Genomic DNA, 18,172 nt, shown 5'->3' on the forward strand with positions numbered 1-18,172 from the left:
CTTTATTCTGCGGGTCGGTACGATTACAGCGATACCATATGTGTATAGTTTTTTTTATGTTTTGCAGCGTTTGCACAATAAAATTTCTATAAAATAATTTATTTTCTGAGACACCATATTCTGAGCCGTAACTTTTTAATTTTTTCGTCAAAAAAGCTGTGGGAGGTATTGTTTTTTGCGGAACAGGTTGTAGTTTTTATTGGTACTATTTTGGGGTAAATGCGACTTTTTGATCACTTTTTATTCTACAGGGTGGGCCATTTATATGGATACACCTAAATAAAATGGGAATGGTTGGTGATATTAACTTAAGGTTTGTGGCACATTAGTATATGGGAGGGGGGAAACTTTTCAAGCTGGGTGTTGACCATGGCGGCCATTTTGAAGTCGGCCATTTTGTATCCAACTTCAGTTTTTTCAATGGGAAGAGGGTCATGTGACACATCAAACTTATCGAGAATTTCACAAGAAAAACAATGGTCTGCTTGGTTTTAACGTTACTTTATTCTTTCATGAGTTATTTACAAGTTTCTGACCACTTATAAAATGTGTTCAAAGTGCTGCCCATTGTGTTGGATTGTCAATGCAACCCTCTTCTCACACTCTTCACACACTGATAGCAACACCGCAGAAGAAATGCTAGCACAGGCTTCCAGTATCCGTAGTTTGAGTTGCTGCACATCTCGTATCTTCACAGCATAGACAATTGCCTTCAGATGACCCCAAAGATAAAAGTCTCTAAGGGGGTCAGATCGGGAGACCTAGGGGGCCATTCAACTGGCCCACGACGACCAATCCACTTTCGAGGAAACTGTTCATCTAGGAATGCTCGGACCTGACACCCATAATGTGGTGGTGCACCATCTTGCTGGAAAAACTCAGGGAAGCATGTGCTAGCATTTCTTCTGCGGTGTTTCTATCAGTGTGTGAAGAGTGGGAGAAGAGGGTTGCATTGACAATCCAACAAAATGGGCAGCACTTTGAACACATTTTATAAGTGGTCAGAAACGTGTAAATAACTCATGAAATAATAAAGTGACGTTAAAACCAAGCACACCATTGTTTTTCTTGTTGAATTCTCGACAAGCTTGATGTGTCACATGACCCTCTTCCCATTGAAAAAACTAAAGTTGGATACAAAATGTCCGACTTCAAAATGGCCACCATGGTCAACACCCAGCTTGAAAAGTTTCCCCCCTCCCATATACTAATGTGCCACAAACAGGAAGTTAATATCACCAACCATTCCCATTTTATTTAGGTGTATCCATATAAATGGCCCACCCTGTATATCTTGGGAGGGGTGGTGACCAAAAAATAGCGATGATATAGTTTTTATTTTGTTTGCGGCGTTCACCGTGCAGAAAAATTAACATTATAGTTACATAGTTTGGGTCGTTACGAACACGGTGATACCAAATATGTGTACTTTTTTTTAACGTTTTTATTTTTTCCCTATAATAAATGACATTTATTTATACACTTTTGTAAAACATTTTTATTAACTTTTTACTTTTTTTTTACTTTATATACTTAATTTTTTTGACCTGCAGCTCTGATCGCTGCTATAATACATTACACTACCTAGGTAATGTAACGTATTCCAACTGTCAGTGTGACGTCACAGTCACTCTGACAGTTAGTCTACGAGGATCAGCCAGAGGCTGGTCCTCATAGGCTTACATACATGGAAGACCTGGAGGCCGTTGTCTGGCCTCCGGATGCCATCACAAGCATCAGCAGCCCCCACGATTGCATGGGGGCTGCTGATGTGCTACAAACCCCCTACATGCGGAGATCGCAATCGAGCCCCGCATGTAACGGGTTAATTGACGAAATCAGCGATGATGAGCCGCTGATCGGCAACTCTGGAGTGTGAGCTGTCAGGGACAGCTGATCTCCCAGTTCCCGATGCACACCTTGTCGCCGACAGTGTGCATCGGGAACGACACAGTGACTTTCTGTCACTCTGACAGGAAGCCTATCAGGACCAGCCGAAGGTTGGTCCTGATGGGCTTCCGTCCATGGCAGACCCGGAAGCCATTGTTTGGCTTCCGTTTGCCATACTATCAGCAAACCCCGCGATTTCGGACCGGGGTCTGCCTATATGCTAGAAACCCCGAAATCGCCGAATTTAAGGGGTTAATTCACCAAAATCAGCGGCAAAGGACTGCTGGCAGGCAAGAGTGGAGTGTCAGCTGTCGGCGACAGCTGACCACCCGGTTCCTGGTGCACACTGTCGCCGACAGTGTGCACCGGAAAAACTCAGTAACTGTACGTCCTCGTGCGGGAAGTAACCTCCCGCAACGACGTACAGTTACTTACTCGTGCGGATAGGGGTTAATGACTTCCTACAAAACTTTATACGACTCTACCTAGCTCCTCCTGGTCTATAACTTTTTTGCCATTTGATCAGACTGCATTTTCAATGTGACAGGTTCACTTACAGATGAGAATTCCACTTTTACAATGTACGATACAGATACAGAAAGAACTATTGCTATTGGTGATACTTGCCCTTATTTTTGCCCTCATTATTATTATTATTTCTTATTATTTCTGCTACTACAAAAAATAATTATGTACAGGTGGTCCTATCGGTGATCATTGACTTCCTACTATTATTTCTTACTTTTTGGTGAAACAAAAAAAAATAATATATATTAGGTATAGGTAATTCAGCTGTGCTGTAATATAGTAACAGGAATCTGTTACCACATACCACAGATGAATAACTTATACCTAATATATAATGTTTTTGTGATCAACCCCTTACCGCACCAAGACGTACCGGTGCGTCCTGGCTAACAACTGTCACCCTGTCAAAGGACAAGGTGACAGAACAGTGCCATCAACTGTTTGACAGTTGATCGCCACAGTAAGACGGCAGGGGACCAATCACAGCGGTCCCATGCCGGCGATCGCTGTGATTGGTCAGTCACAGTAGACTGACTAATCGCAGCTCCTTGAGAACGTGTATGTGATGGAACTGCCTCAGAAGCTGAGACAGCTCCATCACCGCCGGGTGTATATTACAGCGACACTCCGCTGTAACGGCCAGGACCGGAGCTAGGCTCCAATCCGGCCGATTAACCACTTAAATGCAGCGATCAAAAGCAATCGCTGCATCTAGGTGGTTTCTAGCCTATCGGCACCCCTGATGGTTGCCATGGTTGCAGGTGTCAGCGGTTTGTCACACATAACAACCTGCTCTAACGGCCAGGTCTGGAGCTAGGCTCCGATCCGGCCAATTAACCCCTTGGATGCAATGATCAACAAAAGATCGCTGCATCTAGGTGGTTAGATTGCAACCTATGGTTGCTAATGGCAGCCATCGGCATCCGCGGGGTGCCGATGGTTGCTATGGCAACCGGTGGGCTAACAATGGCCTCCTAGTATGGAAGCCTACTAGGCCCTGCCGGGAGGCGAAGCCTGTTAGGCTTGCTGTCAGTGAATAGCTGACAGCTGTAATACATTGTACTATCTAGGTAGTGCAATGTATTAGAATAGCGATCAGGGCTTCATGCCTTTAAGTCCCCTAGTGGGACAAAAAAAAATGTAAACATTTTTCCAAAAAATAAAAGTTTCACGTTAAAAAACAATAGCAGCCTTTTTTCCCATAAGTATTTTATTATAGGAAAAAACGGAACACATTAAAAAAAAGGACACATATGTGGTATCACCGTGTCCGTAACAACCCGAACTATAAAAATATCACGCTATTTTACACGCACGATGTACACCGTAAAAAAATTAAATACAAACAATTCCAGAATCACTGTTTTTTAGTCGCTAGCCCTCCCAAAACAGAATAAAAATTTATCTAAAAGCTGCATGTACCCCCATTATACCATTAAAAACTACAGCCCGTCCTGCACAGAATAAGCCCTATCACAGCTTTTTGGACGCAAAAATAAAAAAGTTATGGCTCTCAGAATATGGCGAAAAATAAATTTGAATCAAAAGTGATTTTATTGTGCAGACGCTGCAAAGCATTAAAAAAATATACATTTGTTATAGCCGTAATCGTATCGACCCGCAGAATAAAGTAAAATTGTCATTTATAGCGCACGTTGAACGCCGTAAAAAAAGAATAAAACATATCAGAATTGCTGGTTTTTAGTCACCTTGCCTGCCAAATAATGAAATAAAGAGTGATCAAATGATCGCATGCACCCCAAAATGGTACCAATGAAATTTACAGATTGTCCCACAACAAATAAGCTCTGGTGGAGAAAAAATAAAAAAGTTCTGACTCTCAGAATATGGTGATGCAAAATGTGCAGAGCTTTCCAAAAGCGGATACAAATTTTTATTTATCAGTGCGACACTGGCCATCCATCTGTGGATTATTATTTATTTACCGCATCATTATACCCTATTATTATGCCCTGATGTACTTTGCACAGCTTACATATGCCCCCTCATTATAAACTGAAATACCAGCAAAACCCCAAACAGAACTGCCACTAAGCAAAATCTGCGCTCCAAAAGCCAAAAGGCGCTCCCTCCATTCTGAGCCCTGCAGCATGTCCAAATAGCAGTTTACGTTCACATATATGGCATCGCCATACCCAGGAGAACCAGCTTAACGGTTTGAGGTATTTTTCTTCAGTGGCACGAACTGGGCACAACATATTGTGCACTAAAATGGCATATACCTGTGGAAAATTGCAATTTGCACTTTGCACCATCCACTTAGAGTTCATTTCTAATAATAAAAAAAAAAACCCTGTTGGGTCAAAATGCTCACTACACCCCTTGAAAATGCCTTGAGGGGTGCAGTATCCAAAATAGAGGTCACTACTTGGGGGTTTTACTATTTGACCCCATAGCCCTGCCATTGTCGGCCAATGCTGCGAAAATCAACAAAATAGGCCTCACATGCACATTTGCTCTTTCACTCCTAAGCCCTGTCATATGTCCAAGCAAATGATAAACGCCTTGAGGGGTGTAGTTTACAAAATGGGGTCACTTCTCATGGTTTTATACTCTACTCTGGTACCAAAGGGAGCTTTGCAAATGCGACATGGCGCCTGTATACGGTCCAGCAAAATCTGCGCTCTAAAAGCCAAATGGCGCTCCTTCCATTTTGAGCTCTGCCATGTGCCCAAACAGCAGTTTAGGGCCACACATTGGGTATTCCCGTACTCAGAAGAAATTGGGTAACAAATTGTGTGTTGTTTTTTCTCCTATTACCCTTTGTGAAAATAACAAATTGGGCGCAAAATGACATATTTTTGGAAAAAAAATAATTTCATTTTCACTGCCTAATTCTAATACAATCTATGAAACCTGTGGAATCAAAATGCTCACTACACCCCAAGATGAATGCCCTGAGGGGTACAATTTCCAAAATGGAATCACTTCTCAGGGGCTCTCTACTGTACCGGTACCTCAGGGGCTCTGCAAATGCGATATTGCGCCCAAAAACCACTCAAGCAAAATCTGCATGCCAAGTAGCACTCCTGCCATTCTGAGCCCTGCTGTATGCAGTTTATTACCACATATTGCCGTACTCAGGAGAAATTGCTTTACAAATGTTGACATGCTCTTTCTCCTTTATTCCTTGTGAAAATGGAAAAAAAAACAAACATTTTAGTGGAAAGAATGTAGATTTTCATTTTCACTGCCTAATTCCAATACATTCAGCAAAAAAATAGTGGGGTCAAAATGCTCATTATACCACTAGATAAACTCCATGAGGGGTGTACTTTCCCAAATGGGGTCCGTTTTACAGGGTTTGCACTGTTTTGGACCCTCAGGGGCTTTGCAAATGTGACATGGCTTTCCAGCAAAACTTGAGCTCCAAAAGTCAAATGGTGCTCCATCCTTTCAAAGCCTTGCCGTGTGTCCAAACACCAGTTTACTACCACATATGGGGTATTGCTGTGTTTAGAAAAGTTTGCTTTACAAATGTTGGGGTGCTTTTTCTCCTTTATCTATTGTGAAAATGAAAAAATATGGGCTAAATCGACATTTTATTAGAAAGGAATTCGATTTTCAATTTCACAGCATAATTCCAATAAATTCTGCAAAACACGTGTGGGGTCAAAATGCTAACTATACCGCTAGAAGTATTCCTTGAGGGGTGCAGTTTCCAAAATGGGGTCACTTTTGGGGGGTTTCCACTGTTTTTGTCCCTCCAGGACGTTGCAAACATGATATGGCACTAAAAACTATTCCAGCAAAATCTGCTATCCAAATGGTGCTCCTTCCCTATTGAGCCCTGCCGTGGGTCCAAACAGCAGTTTATTACCACATACGGGGCATTGCCGTAATCGGGAGAAGATGCTTTACAAATGTTGGGGTGCTTTTTATCTTTTATTCCATGTAAACATTAAAAATTTCTACGTTTTGTAAGAAAAAAAGTAGATTTTCATTTTTACAGACTAGCTCCAATAAGTTTAGCAAAAAAACAGTGGGGTCAAAATGCTAACTATACCCCTAGATAAATTTCTTGAGGGATGTAGTTTCCAAAATGGGGGGTTTCCCTATGTTTTGGCACCACAATACCTCTTCAAACCTGACATGGTGCCTAAAATATATTCTAAAAAAAAGGAAGCCCCAAAATCCACTAGGTGCTTCTTTGCTTCTAGGCCTGTGCTTCAGTCCAGTAGCACACTAGGGCCACATGTGGGATATTTCTAATAATGGCAGAATCTGGGCAATAAATATTGAGTTGCATTTCTCTGGTAAAACTTTCTGTGTTAAAGAAAAAAAAATGTATTACTAATGAATTTTGGCAAAAAAAATTAAAGTTGTAAAGTTCACATCTACTTTGCTTTAAATCCTGTGAAACACCTAAAAGGTTAAGAAATTTTCTGAATGCTGTTTTGAATACTTTGAGGGGTCTTATTTTTTAAAATGGGATGACTTATGGGGACTTTCTAATATATAAGGCCCTCAAAGCCACTTCAGAACTGAACTGGTCTCTGAAAAAATAGCCTTTTGAAATTTCCTTGAATGTGAGAAATTGCTGCTAAAGTTCTAAGCCTTGTAACATCCTAGAAAAATAAAAAGACTTTTAAAAAACGATGCCAACATAAAGTAGACATATGGGAACTGTTAACTAGTAACTATTTTGTGTGGTATTAGTATCTGTCTTACAAGCAAATACATTTACAATTTAGAAAAATACAAATTTTTGCACATTTTCTCTGAAGTTTGGGGTTTTTCACAAATAAACACTGAATATATCGACCAAATTTTACGACTAACAAAGTGCATTGTGTCATGAGAAAACAATTACAGAATCGCTTGGATACATAAAAGCATTCCAAAGTTATTACCACATAAAGTTACACGTCAGATTTTAAAAAAATTGCGATCTTTAGTAACCACCAATACGCCTTTACACGGCAGTCACTTAGGGGACTTAGGCTAGGACGCCACCTTTTCACGGCGGCCCAGTCTAAGCCCTGCACGTGTGTCCTGTGCAGGCTGGGGCAGGGACTCGACCATCTGATGACAGCCAGGCTCCTGCTGCAATGCCTGCGAATGAAGTTTACTTAGATCGCGGTCGTTTAACCCGTTAAATGCTGCCGTCAATAGCGACCACGGCATTTAACTTGTTTACAGAGGAAGTGAGCTCCCTCTGTCACCCATCGGCAGCCCGCAAATGCAATCTCGGGCCTCTGATAGGGTGTCATGGCAGCCGGGGGCCTGATAAAAGCCCCCAGGTCTGCCCTGGGCATATGCCTATTAGGACGCTCCAGAGGCACGTTCTAATAGATTGCCTGTCAGAGTTACACTGACAGGCAATACTAAGTATACCAAAGCTTTATAGCAGCGATCTGAAGATCGCATAGTAAATGTAAAGGATCTGCCAGACACAACTTCTGTGTCGACGCCCATAGGTAATCAGTCTGCACCTGCTTCTATGTCTGTGAGACTGACTCCATCTTCCACCACTCAGGATGGCAGGCTTAGGAGTGGGAGAGCCTATCACAGCCTGGCCAGACGGAGCTAGCTCCCGCCCTCTGTCTATTTATACCTGCCTTTCCTGTTCCTCCTTTGCTTGTGATTCTTCTCTGTTTGTTTCCTGGCCCTGCTGCAGCTTATTGTACTACTGATCCTCTGCTTGTGATTGACCTTGGCTTTTCTGACCACTCTTCTGCTCTGCGTTTTTGTACCTAGCTCATCTCCTGGTTTGACTCAGCTCGTTCACCTCGCTTGTTGCTCACGGTGTTCCCGTGGGCAACTTCCCCATTTCCCTGGCTTCTTTGTACCCTTGTCTGTTTGTCTGTCGTGCACCTATTGAGTGTAGGGACCGTCGCCCAGTTGTACCCCGTCGCCTAGGGTGGGTCGTTGCAAGTAGGCAGGGACTGAGTGGCGGGTAGATTAGGGCTCACTTGTCTGTTTCCATACCCCGACATTACATAATCACAAGCCCATATACCTAGTCTACCCTGGTCCCTGACACTACTATGGACCCCCTTGAGACCCTGGCTCAGCAAATGCAGGGCCTCTCCCTACAGGTCCAGGCCCTGGCTCAGAGGGACAACCAGCCTGATGCTACCCTGGTAGTGCCCCTCACCTCACCTCTTGAACCCCACCTCAAGTTGCCTGACCGGTTCTCAGGGGACCGGAAGACTTTTTTCTCCTTTTGGGAGCGTTGTAGGCTCTATTTTCGCTTAAAGCCCCACTCCTCTGGTTCTGAGAGCCAGCGGGTGGGTATAATTATGTCCCGGCTTCAGGACGGGCCCCAAGAATGGGCCTTCTCCTTGGCTCCTGACGCCCCTGAACTTTCCTCCGTTGATCTTTTCTTTTCTGCTCTCGGGCTCATTTATGACGAGACTGACAAGACTGCCTTTGCCGAGAGTCAGCTGATGACCTTACGTCAGGGTAAGAGACCTGTTGAGGAGTATTGTTCTGACTTTAGGAAGTGGTGCGTAGCTTCTCGGTGGAATGACCCTGCCTTAAGGTGCCAGTTTAGACTGGGTCTGTCGAACGCCCTGAAAGACCTGCTAGTTAGCTATCCCTCTTCTGACTCCCTAGATTAGGTTATGGCTTTAGCGGTACGACTTGACCGACGTCTCAGGGAACGACGACTTGAACGTGTTTGTGTTTTCTCCTCTGACTCCCCCATGATGCCTCCCGAGGTTCCGTTGCTTCGTTCTTCCACGGAAGACGCGGAGGTACCTATGCAACTCGGGGCCTCCGTGTCCCCCCAACAGCGTAGAGAATTCCGCAGGAAGAATGGTCTCTGCTTCTACTGTTGGGATGACAAGCATCAAGTGAACAACTGTCCTAGGCGTAAGAATAAGCAGCCGGAAGAACTTCCGCGCCTAAGTGACCATCGGGGAGGTCACTTGGGCGCACAGGTATTTCCCGTAAATATGAAACGTAATAAAATCTTGCTTCCCTTTCAGGTCTCTTTTGGTGGTAGGTCTGCTACCGGCAGTGCCTTCGTGGATTCAGGGTCTTCTGCTAATATTATGTCTGTGGAATTTGCTATGTCTCTAGCTATGCCATTGATTGATTTGCCTAAACCTGTCCCGGTAGTGGGTATCGACTCCACTCCTCTTGCTAATAGTTATTTTACACAGCATACCCCTGTTTTTGAACTCCTTGTTGGCTCCATGCATTTGGAGCAGTGCTCTGTACTGGTGATGCAGGGATTATCGTCCGATTTGGTTTTAGGCCTTCCCTGGTTGCAGTTGCATAATCCCACTTTTGACTGGAATACTGAGGATCTTACCAAATGGGGTAATGAATGCATGACGTCATGTTTTCCTGTTAATTCTATTTCTCTCCCTGAGGAGGTGAACACTCTACCTGAGTTTGTTCAGGACTTCGCTGACATTTTCTCTAAAGAGGCCTCCGAAGTGTTACCACCTCATAGAGAATATGATTGCGCAATTGAATTGGTACCAGGAGCTAAGCACCCTAAGGGTTGGATATTTAATCTCTCTTGTCCCGAACGTGAAGCCATGAGAGAGTATATCCAGGAATGCCTGGCCAAGGGTTACATTCGCCCCTCTACTTCTCCGGTAGGTGCTGGCTTCTTCTTCGTAGGGAAGAAGGATGGTGGTCGTAGGCCATGCATTGACTAACGAAACTTGAATAAGGTCACTGTAAGGAACCAGTATCCCCTTCCTTTGATCCCTGATCTCTTCAATCAGGTTCTGGGGGCCCAATGGTTCTCTAAGTTTGATCTACGGGGGGCTTATAACCTTATCCGCATCAAAGAGGGGGATGAGTGGAAGACTGCGTTTAACACGCCCGAAGGTCATTTCGAATACCTTGTCATGCCCTTTGGGTTGTGTAATGCTCCCGCGGTCTTCCAGAATTTCATAAATGAGGTTTTAAGAGACTACCTGGGTGTATTTCTTGTAGTGTACCTTGATGACATACTTGTGTTTTCCAAGGACTGGTCCTCCCACATTGAGCATGTCAGGAAGGTGCTCCAGGCCCTTCGGGAAAACAAACTTTTTGCTAAGACCGAAAAATGTGTGTTTGGGGTGCAGGAGATACCGTTTTTGGGTCAAATCCTCACTCCTCATGAATTCCGCATGGACCCCGCCAAGGTCCAGGCTGTGGCGGAATGGGTCCAACCTGCCTCCCTGAAGGCGTTACAGTGCATCCTGGGGTTCGCTAATTATTACAGGAGATTTATTGCTAACTTCTCGGTCATCGCTAAGCCTCTTACGGATCTCACTCGCAAAGGTGCTGATCTCCTCCACTGGCCTCCTGAGGCTGTCCAGGCTTTTGAGGTCCTTAAGAAGTGCTTTATCTCGGCCCCAGTGCTGGTTCAGCCCAACCAAATGGAGCCATTTATCGTAGAGGTTGACGCATCCGAGGTGGGAGTGGGGGCTGTCTTGTCCCAGGGTACCAGGTCCCTCACCCATCTCCGCCCCTGTGCCTACTTCTCCAGGAAGTTTTTGCCCACTGAGAGTAACTATGATATTGGCAACCGCGAACTCTTAGCCATTAAATGGGCATTTGAAGAGTGGCGCCACTTCCTGGAGGTGGCTAGGCACCAGGTTACGGTCCTTACCGACCACAAGAATCTGGTTTTCCTAGAATCTGCCCGGAAGCTAAACCCGAGACAAGCTCGATGCGCGTTATTTTTTACCAGATTCAACTTTTTGGTCACCTATAGGGCTGGGTTTAAAAATATTAAGGCTGATGCACTGTCGCGTAGCTTCATGGCCAGATCTCCTTCGGAGGAAGATCCTGCTTGTGTTTTGCCTCCAGGTATAATCATTTCCTCTATTGATTCTGATTTAGTCTCTGAAATTGCGGCTGATCAAGGTTCAGCTCACGGGAACCTTCCTGAGAACAAGCTGTTTGTTCCCCTGCAATTCCGGCTAAGGGTACTTAGGGAAAATCATGACTCTGCACTATCTGGCCATCCAGGCATCCTGGGTACCAAGCACCTCATTGCCAGAAACTATTGGTGGCCTGGGTTGCTCAAAGACATTAAGGCCTACGTCGCCGCTTGTGAAGTTTGTGCTAGGTCCAAGACTCCCAGGTCCCGACTAGCGGGCTTACTATGTTCTTTGCCCGTTCCCCAGAGACTTTGGACCCATATCTCCATGGATTTCATCACCGATTTGCCTCCATCTCAAGGCAAGTCGGTGGTGTGGGTTGTAGTAGACCGCTTCAGTAAGATGTGCCACTTTGTGCCCCTCAAGAAACTACCCAATGCTAAGACGTTAGCTACCTTGTTTGTCAAACACATCCTGCATGTCCATGGGGTCCCTTTCAATATTGTTTCTGACAGAGGGGTACAATTTGTTTCATTGTTTTGGAGAGCCTTCTGTAAAAAGTTGGAGATTGATCTGTCCTTCTCCTCTGCCTTCCATCCTGAAACTAATGGCCAAACTGAGAGGACTAATCAGTCTCTAGAACAATATTTAAGGTGTTTTATCTCTGACTGTCAATATTATTGGGTTTCATTCATTCCCCTCTCCGAATTTTCCCTTAATAATCGGGACAGTAACTAGTCAGGGGTCTCCCCCTTTTTCTGTAATTTTGGGTTCAATCCACGGTTCTCCTCCGTTTCACCTGGTAGTTCCAACAATCCCGAGGTAGATGTCGTTCATCGGGAACTGTGCACAGTCTGGGCCCAGGTTCAGAAGAACCTAGAGGAGTCCCAGAGCATACAAAAAAACTCAGGCAGATAGAAGACGTTCTGCTAACCCCTTGTTTGTGGTCGGGGATCTGGTGTGGCTATCGTCAAAGAATTTGCACCTTAAAGTCCCGTCCAAGAAGTTTGCTCCCCGGTTTACAGGGCCATACAAGGTCATTGAAGTCCTTAACCCTGTCTCCTTCCGACTGGAGTTGCCCCCATCTTTTCGAGTACACGACGTGTTTCATGCCTCCCTCCTTAAACGCTGATCCCCGTCCTTGGCTCCCTCGAGGAAACCTCCGGTCCCTGTACTCACCCCTGAGGGGGTAGAATTCGAGGTGGCCAAGATTGTGGACAGCAGGATGGTCCAAGGCTCCCTCCAGTACCTGGTCCATTGGAGGGGATACGGGCCTGAGGAGAGGACTTGGGTACCTGCCCGGGATGTTCACGCTGGGGTATTGGTCAGGAGGTTCCACCTTCGTTTCCCCAATAAACCAGGTCCACCTAGAAAGGGTCCGGTGGCCCCTCATAAAAGGGGGGGTACTGTAAAGGATCTGCCAGACACAACTTCTGTGTCGACGCCCATAGGTAATCAGTCTGCACCTGCTTCTATGTCTGTGAGACTGACTCCATCTTCCACCACTCAGGATGGCAGGCTTAGGAGTGGGAGAGCCTATCACAGCCTGGCCAGACGGAGCTAGCTCCCGCCCTCTGTCTATTTATACCTGCCTTTCCTGTTCCTCCTTTGCTTGTGATTCTTCTCTGTTTGTTTCCTGGCCCTGCTGCAGCTTCTTGTACTACTGATCCTCTGCTTGTGATTGACCTTGGCTTTTCTGACCACTCTTCTGCTCTGCGTTTTTGTACCTCGCTCATCTCCTGGTTTGACTCGGCTCGTTCATTTCGCTTGTTGCTCACTGTGTTCCCGTGGGCAACTTCCCCATTTCCCTGGCTTCTTTGTACACTTGTCTGTTTGTCTGTCGTGCACCTATTGAGTGTAGCGACCGTCGCCCAGTTGTACCCCGTCGCCTAGGGCGGGTCGTTGCAAGTAGGCAGGGACTGAGTGGCGGGTAGATTAGGGCTCACTTGTCTGTCTCCCTACCCCGACATTACAGTAAAGTTCCCTAGTGGGACTAAAAAAATAAGTAAGAAATACACCACCTGTAGATGATGCCACACACACCTTGTAGATGATGCCACACACACCCCCTGTAGATGATGCCACACACACCCCCTGTAGATGATGCCACACATCCCCTGTAGAGGATGCCACACACACACCCTGTAGATGATGCCACACAGACCCCCTGTAGAAGATGCCATAACCCCCTGTAGATGATGCGACACACCCCATGCAGATGATGCCATACCCCCTGTAAATAATGCCACACACACCCCCTGTAGATAATGCCACACACACCCTGTAGATAGTGCCACATACTTTGAGGTGCTGGGTAGTATGCCCAGGGTCTCCTAGTGAGGGGCACTGTGTGTTTAGTTAGAGCCTATGTTTGTTTGTTTTTTTCCACTGTGTTATAAAACAGATTTTTTTTGTGTTTGAAGATAATATAGCCTATAGATAATAAGCCGCATCCACTGTGTTGGAGAGAGAATTTTCTTAGTGTACCAACCATCTTACCCCGAAGAACGCGATCCTGTGGGCTAAGTTGGGCTTAACCTCTTGCATTCTGGGCCCTAATGACTAAGCCATTCTTTACGTTTTTCCATTGTCACATTCGAAGAGCTTTAACTTTTTTATTTTTGCGTCGACATAGCTATCTAAGGTCTTGTTTTTTGCGGGACAAGTTGTACTTTTTAAAAGCACCATTTTGGGGTACATATAATTTATTCATTAACTTTTTTTGGGGGGGGATAGAAGAAAACCTGAAATTTCACCACTCTTTTTTTGCGCCGTAAATCTACGCAGTAAAAACACTTTTTTTTCAAAATTATTTGTTCTTGCGTCTCCATATTTGAAGAGCCATAACTATTTTATTGTTCTGCTGATGCAGTTGTATGAGGGCTTTTTTTTTGCGGGACGACTTGTAGTTTTTATTGGTACCATTTGAGAGTAGATGCAACTTTTTGATCACTTTTTATCAAATTTTTTTTGTCAGGATTAACAGAAAACAGCAATTTTTCCATTTTTTTTAATTTTATTTTTACGGCATTCACCGTGCGGGTTAAATAATGTAACAGCTTTATAGACAGGGTTGTTACGGATGCGGCAATACTAAATATGTGTAACTTTTTTGCTTTATTGTGTTTTTTTAATAGTAAAGCAGTTTGTAAGGGGAAAAAGTGGGTTTTTCATTTTATTTTTTTCATATTTTTTTTATTAACTTTATTCAACTTTGTTTTACTTTTATACTAGTCCCACTAGGGGACTTTAATATGCGATCATCCGATCGCTATTATAATACACTGCAAAACTTTTATATTGCAGTGTATTACTGCCTGTCCGTTTAAAACGGACAGGCATCTGCTAGGACATGCCTCCGGCATGAGCTAGCAGGCATTCACTACAGGCAGACCCGGGGGCCTTTATTAGGCCCCCGGCTGCCATCGGAGACACAGACACTCGGCGATCTTATCGCCTGGTGTCTGTGGGAGAGAGAGGGAGCTCCCTCCCTCTCTCCAAAACAACTCCGATGCGGTGCCCGCTATTGAGCACCGCATCTGAAGGGTTAAACGGGTGAGATCGATACTAATATCGATCTCACCCAGTCGAGCAGGGACGCCCGCAGCCCTCAGCTACATCTGGCAGCTGAGAGCAGGGAGATTTGACAGCTCCCTGCTCTGTTTATTTATTCTGATGAAGCGCCGGAGAAAGGCTATTGCATCAGAATAAAGCCCACTAATGACCGCCGTGAAAAGGTTTATCGGCGGTCATTAAGGGGTTAATTTGTCAAACACCTTATAAATAACAGACATTATATGCCTTGGAAAATGAGTTTTCCCCTATATGTCTATATATTTCCAGAAAGTAGACAGTGTAAAATTCCTATCTAGTAATTAGCAGTCATGATTCTCTTAATGCAAGAAGAATTTTTTTTGCAAAAAAATTCAGGAAATTTCATGTTTGTTACAAGCAGAGGTTTACACACAAAATACGCTAGAAGAATTATGTCACTGGGCCAACAGAGGGTGGTGTGAACCCACTGTGTTGCCAACGGATTTAACATGGGGCTAAAGCAGGCAGATTTGATGTGGGGTTAAGCGGGTAGTCTGGTTTTAGCAAATTAATGTTACTTTTTGTATATTTAAAAGTTATACAATATTCCAATTAGAGATGAGCGAACCAGGACAACCGAACCTGGTTTCGGTCCGAACATCGTGAAAAGTTCGGTTCGCAGCGAATCCGAACTTCACCGGTTTTGGCCAAACACGTTTTGACCGAACCTGGCTAAATTTTGGCGCCTGCGTAGTCAGCATTCCCTGACTGACTGGCACCTTATGAGTCACTGATTTTCCGGTACGCGGCCCTCTATTGACATCAAGCCCGACCTGCCTGGATGACGCGGCAGTCCATGTGACCGCTGCAGCCTGGGATTGGCCTGTGATTGGCTGCAGTCTGTGATTGGCCTGTGATTGGCTGCAGCGGTCACTTGGACTGAATCGTCATCTCGGGAGGTCGGACTGGATGTCAAGAGAGGGACGCGTCACCAAGGCAACTGTGACGCGTCCCTCTCTTGACATCCAGCCCGACAACCCTGGATGACGCGACAGTCCATGTGACCGCTGCAGCGGTCACATTGGCTGAAACGTCATCCAGGGATGTCGGGCCGAATGTCGAGAGGGACGCGTCACCAAGGCAACGGCCAGGAGGCCGGACTGGAGGAAGAAGCAGGAAGTTCTCGGTAAGTACGAACGTCTTTTTTTTTTTTTTTACATGTTGCTCTACATTGTGATCGGAATTCACTGTCCAGGGTGCTGAAAGTTACTGCCGGTCAGTTAACTCTTTTAGCACCCTGGACAGTGACTATTTACTGACGTCGCCTAGCAACGCTGCCGTAATGCCGGGTGCACACATGTAGCCACCCGTCATTACGGGAGCTCCAATTACAGGTTCGGTCAGAACTAGTTCGGTCCGAATCTAACTTTTTCATGAAATTCGGCGAACCAGCCGAACCGAACTTATCATAAGTTCGCTCATCTCTAATTCCAATATACTTTCTATATTGATTCCTCAAAGTTTTCAAGATCTCTGCTTGTTGTTATTCAGTAAGAACATTCATTGTTTACTTCCAGTGGGTAAAATCCTGCCCCTGGTCATGTGATGGACACATAGGTGCACGGCTCGTTACAAGACACAGCTCTGAATGGAGAAATTGCTATTTTTTTTCATTGCCCCCCAAAAAAAGTCATAATAAAAGTTAATCAATAAGTCCCATGTACCCCAAAACAGTACCATTGTTTGGCTTCCGTTTGCCATACTATCAGCAAACCCCGCGATTTCGGACCGGGGTCTGCCTATATGCTAGAAACCCCGAAATCGCCGAATTTAAGGGGTTAATTCACCAAAATCAGCGGCAAAGGACTGCTGGCAGGCAAGAGTGGAGTGTCAGCTGTCGGCGACAGCTGACCACCCGGTTCCTGGTGCACACTGTCGCCGACAGTGTGCACCGGAAAAACTCAGTAACTGTACGTCCTCGTGCGGGAAGTAACCTCCCGCAACGACGTACAGTTACTTACTCGTGCGGATAGGGGTTAATGACTTCCTACAAAACTTTATACGACTCTACCTAGCTCCTCCTGGTCTATAACTTTTTTGCCATTTGATCAGACTGCATTTTCAATGTGACAGGTTCACTTACAGATGAGAATTCCACTTTTACAATGTACGATACAGATACAGAAAGAACTATTGCTATTGGTGATACTTGCCCTTATTTTTGCCCTCATTATTATTATTATTTCTTATTATTTCTGCTACTACAAAAAATAATTATGTACAGGTGGTCCTATCGGTGATCATTGACTTCCTACTATTATTTCTTACTTTTTGGTGAAACAAAAAAAAATAATATATATTAGGTATAGGTAATTCAGCTGTGCTGTAATATAGTAACAGGAATCTGTTACCACATACCACAGATGAATAACTTATACCTAATATATAATGTTTTTGTGATCAACCCCTTACCGCACCAAGACGTACCGGTGCGTCCTGGCTAACAACTGTCACCCTGTCAAAGGACAAGGTGACAGAACAGTGCCATCAACTGTTTGACAGTTGATCGCCACAGTAAGACGGCAGGGGACCAATCACAGCGGTCCCATGCCGGCGATCGCTGTGATTGGTCAGTCACAGTAGACTGACTAATCGCAGCTCCTTGAGAACGTGTATGTGATGGAACTGCCTCAGAAGCTGAGACAGCTCCATCACCGCCGGGTGTATATTACAGCGACACTCCGCTGTAACGGCCAGGACCGGAGCTAGGCTCCAATCCGGCCGATTAACCACTTAAATGCAGCGATCAAAAGCAATCGCTGCATCTAGGTGGTTTCTAGCCTATCGGCACCCCTGATGGTTGCCATGGTTGCAGGTGTCAGCGGTTTGTCACACATAACAACCTGCTCTAACGGCCAGGTCTGGAGCTAGGCTCCGATCCGGCCAATTAACCCCTTGGATGCAATGATCAACAAAAGATCGCTGCATCTAGGTGGTTAGATTGCAACCTATGGTTGCTAATGGCAGCCATCGGCATCCGCGGGGTGCCGATGGTTGCTATGGCAACCGGTGGGCTAACAATGGCCTCCTAGTATGGAAGCCTACTAGGCCCTGCCGGGAGGCGAAGCCTGTTAGGCTTGCTGTCAGTGAATAGCTGACAGCTGTAATACATTGTACTATCTAGGTAGTGCAATGTATTAGAATAGCGATCAGGGCTTCATGCCTTTAAGTCCCCTAGTGGGACAAAAAAAAATGTAAACATTTTTCCAAAAAATAAAAGTTTCACGTTAAAAAACAATAGCAGCCTTTTTTCCCATAAGTATTTTATTATAGGAAAAAACGGAACACATTAAAAAAAAGGACACATATGTGGTATCACCGTGTCCGTAACAACCCGAACTATAAAAATATCACGCTATTTT

This window comes from Rhinoderma darwinii, chromosome 5, assembly GCF_050947455.1.
Source record: "Rhinoderma darwinii isolate aRhiDar2 chromosome 5, aRhiDar2.hap1, whole genome shotgun sequence".
Taxonomy (NCBI): domain Eukaryota; kingdom Metazoa; phylum Chordata; class Amphibia; order Anura; family Rhinodermatidae; genus Rhinoderma; species Rhinoderma darwinii.